This window comes from Solanum pennellii, chromosome 4 (assembly GCF_001406875.1).
Source record: "Solanum pennellii chromosome 4, SPENNV200".
Classification (NCBI taxonomy): domain Eukaryota; kingdom Viridiplantae; phylum Streptophyta; class Magnoliopsida; order Solanales; family Solanaceae; genus Solanum; species Solanum pennellii.
The window spans coordinates 5,726,242-5,731,341 of NC_028640.1; the positions used below are offsets into that span (position 1 = coordinate 5,726,242).

The 5,100-nt window shown below is 27.7% G+C and overlaps 2 non-coding genes across 2 annotated transcripts; both read left to right on the forward strand.

The window, feature by feature from the left end:
• Positions 1–387: 387 nt before the first annotated feature.
• LOC114077036 lies at positions 388–473 on the forward strand. The gene has a single exon (XR_003578131.1). It is a non-coding gene; the product is annotated as a small nucleolar RNA Z159/U59 (small nucleolar RNA).
• Positions 474–647: 174 nt separating this feature from the next.
• On the forward strand, positions 648–731 carry LOC114077037. The gene has a single exon (XR_003578132.1). It is a non-coding gene; the product is annotated as a small nucleolar RNA Z159/U59 (small nucleolar RNA).
• The last annotated feature ends 4,369 nt before the right edge of the window (positions 732–5,100 follow it).

The following is a 5,100-nucleotide window of genomic DNA, read 5'->3' on the forward strand; positions in this document are numbered from 1 at the left end:
ATCCTAAGATGGGCCAAAAGAAGGTGATGAGCCCAAATTATCCTAAGATGGGCCAAAAGAAGATGATGAGCCCAAATTATCCTAAGATGGGCCAAAAGAAGGTCATGAGCCCAAATTATCTAGGGTTGTATAATTTCCACACTTTATCCTTATAAATACACCAATTATTTATAAAATTTTCATAGACGGCGAGCTGGGATTAAAAAAAAAATTGTTCTCTATTGTTCTCTCTTCTTGTGTTTAGTGTCATCTTCCTCAAATTCATCTAACAAAGGATAATTTTTGTTTTTATTTGATGTGTGGTGTAATTAAATTTGAATTCGATCTTTGTTTTTTTTTTCAATTGCCTTTTTTTGTGCGTGTTTTAATGCTATTTTGTTCAATTTAGTCTCTGATGATGATCAAATATATAACTTTCGTTCTTCTGAGATTAAATCATGCGGAAAAGTTATGGAGACCTGAACTGAAGAGACAAATTGAAATTCTTTTTTTGTATACTACATTTATTTATTTATTTATTTTTTTAATAATACGGATCTTCTTTTATTGATAATACTTTTGAGTACTAAAATAAGTTTTATTGATAATACTTTTGAGTACTAAAATAAGTTTTTTAGAGGTTGAATTTTTTAAAATGGATCTTATTTGTCTTCTAATGATGATTATTCGTATCGTTTACTGATATTAAATCATGTTGATAAAAAAATTTTGGAGACCTGAACTGAAGAGTCATATTTGTTTGGATATTGAAATGCGAATCCGTAAAGATTTTTAACTAATTCTAGTTAATTGAAAAGATTTTCTAATCAAATTCACACATCTTTTGGATTTTAATATCTATTTGTCTTTTAACTAATCTAAAATAATATCAATAGCTTGATATGGGAAAAATTAAACAAAATAAACCCAACAAAGTTCTAGAATTGAACCTTTTAAGTGTATTTCATCTGTTTCAAATTAATTACATTGTTGTGGGGTTTCACATTCTCTAGGGGAAAAAATTAAAACATAAATTAGATCTAATTTTTCATTTTACCTTTATTAGTTATTGTTAAATTTATTATGAAAATAAATGAATATTAATTAACAATTAATTTCAATGGCAATTAATGAAAAGTAAAATTGAAGACTATTTTAAAACATAGTCTTGCATATCGAATAATTAAATAAGTTTGATGTAATGGAGGACTTAATAAAATAAGCTTAAAATATATCATCCTTATCCAATAAAATAAGCTTAATTACACAATTTATTTTACCATATTCTCATAAAAGAAATTATCATTAGAAAAAATTATAAAAATCTCTCTTTTCTCTTCTTTTTTTTTTATACATCATTGATCAGATACATCGCAATGTATCGTGATATAATATATCACTTTACGAGATATTGATCGAGATATTGACATTACATCACTTTACATAAAATTTCCGAGCAACGATTATTTTAGAAATTTCATGAAAAGGAAACTCCAAACATTTATTCTCTCAACGGTCTAACAGGTTAGTGATTTTATGGGCTACTGTTAACTGGGCCAAAGTGATTTGCAATCCAAAACATGAACGGATTAATTTTGATGGATGTTAACTCTCTTTGAGTATATAGTTAAAAAAACGAACAAATATAGTCTTTTTGATGCTATTAGTTAAATTTCAATGCCCTTGAAATAGAGCCGTCAATATGGGTTAGGTTCGTTGGGTTGGTCTAGTCTAATCCAGGATTTAATAGGGTTGGGTTAAGATTTTTGAAGCCCATTTAAGAAAAGGGCTTTTAGCCCGGCCTGCATAAGCTTGTTGATTTGATGGTCTTGAGAAATATAGGTAGGGCCGATCCGTGGGCCAATAATAATTAATTAAAAAATAGGGAAAATTGTATATAATAGCAAACTAATAACCTAAAATAAATGAAATATCTAGGGTTTGATTTAATTGTGCTCCATAGCAAATGTTAGCTAAAATTTGTCAGCGTCTCTCTCCCAGAAATCTCGCTCGCGTTTTCCATTCTCGCTCGCCTCTCTCGCTTTATACACAAAAGTGTATAATTTTGTTTCTGTTTTGTATAAAGCGAGAGAAAATTGTATATACACATGCAAAAATATATATCTTCGTGTTATACACTTAATTATACAATTTACAAACATTTTACTTCAAATATTGCAGAGAAAAAGGTCAACGAATTATACAATTGCGAATTATACAACTGCAGTGAAATACAATTTTCTCTAGCTTTATACAACAGAAGTGTATATAGTGTGTTTCTGTTTTTGTATAAAGCGAGAGAAAATTGTATTTCACTGCAGTTGTATAATTCGCAATTGTATAATTCGTTGACCTTTTTCTCTGCAATATTTGAAGTAAAATGTTTGTAAATTGTATAATTAAGTGTATACCACGAAGATATATATTTTTGCATGTGTATATACCATTTTCTCTCGCTTTATACAAAAACAGAAACACACTATATACACTTCTGTTGTATAAAGCGAGAGAAAATTGTATTTCACTGCAGTTGTATAATTCGCAATTGTATAATTCGTTGACCTTTTTCTCTGCAATATTTGAAGTAAAATGTTTGTAAATTGTATAATTAAGTGTATACCACGAAGATATATATTTTTGCATGTGTATATACCATTTTCTCTCGCTTTATACAAAAACAGAAACACACTATATACACTTCTGTTGTATAAAGCGAGAGAAAATTGTATTTCACTGCAGTTGTATAATTCGCAATTGTATAATTCGTTGACCTTTTTCTCTGCAATATTTGAAGTAAAATGTTTGTAAATTGTATAATTAAGTGTATACCACGAAGATATATATTTTTGCATGTGTATATACCATTTTCTCTCGCTTTATACAAAAACAGAAACACACTATATACACTTCTGTTGTATAAAGCGAGAGAAAATTGTATTTCACTGCAGTTGTATAATTCGCAATTGTATAATTCGTTGACCTTTTTCTCTGCAATATTTGAAGTAAAATGTTTGTAAATTGTATAATTAAGTGTATACCACGAAGATATATATTTTTGCATGTGTATATACCATTTTCTCTCGCTTTATACAAAAACAGAAACACACTATATACACTTCTGTTGTATAAAGCGAGAGAAAATTGTATTTCACTGCAGTTGTATAATTCGCAATTGTATAATTCGTTGACCTTTTTCTCTGCAATATTTGAAGTAAAATGTTTGTAAATTGTATAATTAAGTGTATACCACGAAGATATATATTTTTGCATGTGTATATACCATTTTCTCTCGCTTTATACAAAAACAGAAACACACTATATACACTTCTGTTGTATAAAGCGAGAGAAAATTGTATTTCACTGCAGTTGTATAATTCGCAATTGTATAATTCGTTGACCTTTTTCTCTGCAATATTTGAAGTAAAATGTTTGTAAATTGTATAATTAAGTGTATACCACGAAGATATATATTTTTGCATGTGTATATACCATTTTCTCTCGCTTTATACAAAAACAGAAACACACTATATACACTTCTGTTGTATAAAGCGAGAGAAAATTGTATTTCACTGCAGTTGTATAATTCGCAATTGTATAATTCGTTGACCTTTTTCTCTGCAATATTTGAAGTAAAATGTTTGTAAATTGTATAATTAAGTGTATACCACGAAGATATATATTTTTGCATGTGTATATACCATTTTCTCTCGCTTTATACAAAAACAGAAACACACTATATACACTTCTGTTGTATAAAGCGAGAGAAAATTGTATTTCACTGCAGTTGTATAATTCGCAATTGTATAATTCGTTGACCTTTTTCTCTGCAATATTTGAAGTAAAATGTTTGTAAATTGTATAATTAAGTGTATACCACGAAGATATATATTTTTGCATGTGTATATACCATTTTCTCTCGCTTTATACAAAAACAGAAACACACTATATACACTTCTGTTGTATAAAGCGAGAGAAAATGGTATATACACATGCAAAAATATATATCTTCGTGTTATACACTTACTTATACAATTTACAAACATTTTACTTCAAATATTGCAGAGAAAAAGGTCAACGAATTATACAATTGCGAATTATACAACTGCAGTGAAATACAATTTTCTCTAGCTTTATACAACAGAAGTGTATATAGTGTGTTTCTGTTTTTGTATAAAGCGAGAGAAAAACATATATCTTCTTCCTATACGTTTAATATTGCAGCGAAATAGGCAGTGAATTATACAATTGTTCATTATACAATTGCAGTGAAATAGGATATCAAATTATACAATTGCAGCGAAATAGGCCAGCATTATATAATTTAGGCCAGTGAATTATACACTTGTATATGTATAGCGAATTATACAGTTTTATGTTTGCTATGGAGCGCAATTATGCAAAGTTTGCTATAGCATACAAATATGAATTTTTTATTTGCTATATGTGAAAGTTGCCCTAAAAAATATAATATAATATTAAACTTTAAAATTAAAGAGAGACCAAATTCAAAATAATTAGGTTAATATTTTTATTTATATATTTATACTTTTACTTGAAAAAAAACTTAAAAAATAGAGATAATTTCAGAGATTTCCCTCGAGGCTTCGCTCTATAACACTCACCTTTTATGTGGTTTACGATATTACGTCTACCTCCCTTATTTCTATTTTCTTGTAACCATTCTTTATACCTATTTAAATAAATATAAATTAATTTAGATTTGAAAAGTTTACCCTTATATATGAATGTTTAGATCTAATTTTCAATGATTTATCTTTATTCGTTGGAATGTTTCTTCTTCGCTTGTGTAAATGTTTAACTAGAACAAAATCTTATCGTTCTTATTGAATTTCTTTCTTGGTAAGTTCAATTTTGTCTTCTATTTGAAGAAATTGTTGTCGAAAAATGATGGGTTATTGTGGGGGAAAATTGCGTGAATTGGTAAAGGTGAAATAGAGATAAAGAGTTAATATTTGGTGAAAATGTGGGTCAGCTTAGTTGAAGACTTTGATCTTTGTTGAATTAAAAAAACAAGTCTTTGTGTTAATCTATTTTTAAAGTATTTTTTAAATGAGTTAGTTTTTATTTTAATATTTATTAATAATAAGAAATTTATATAAA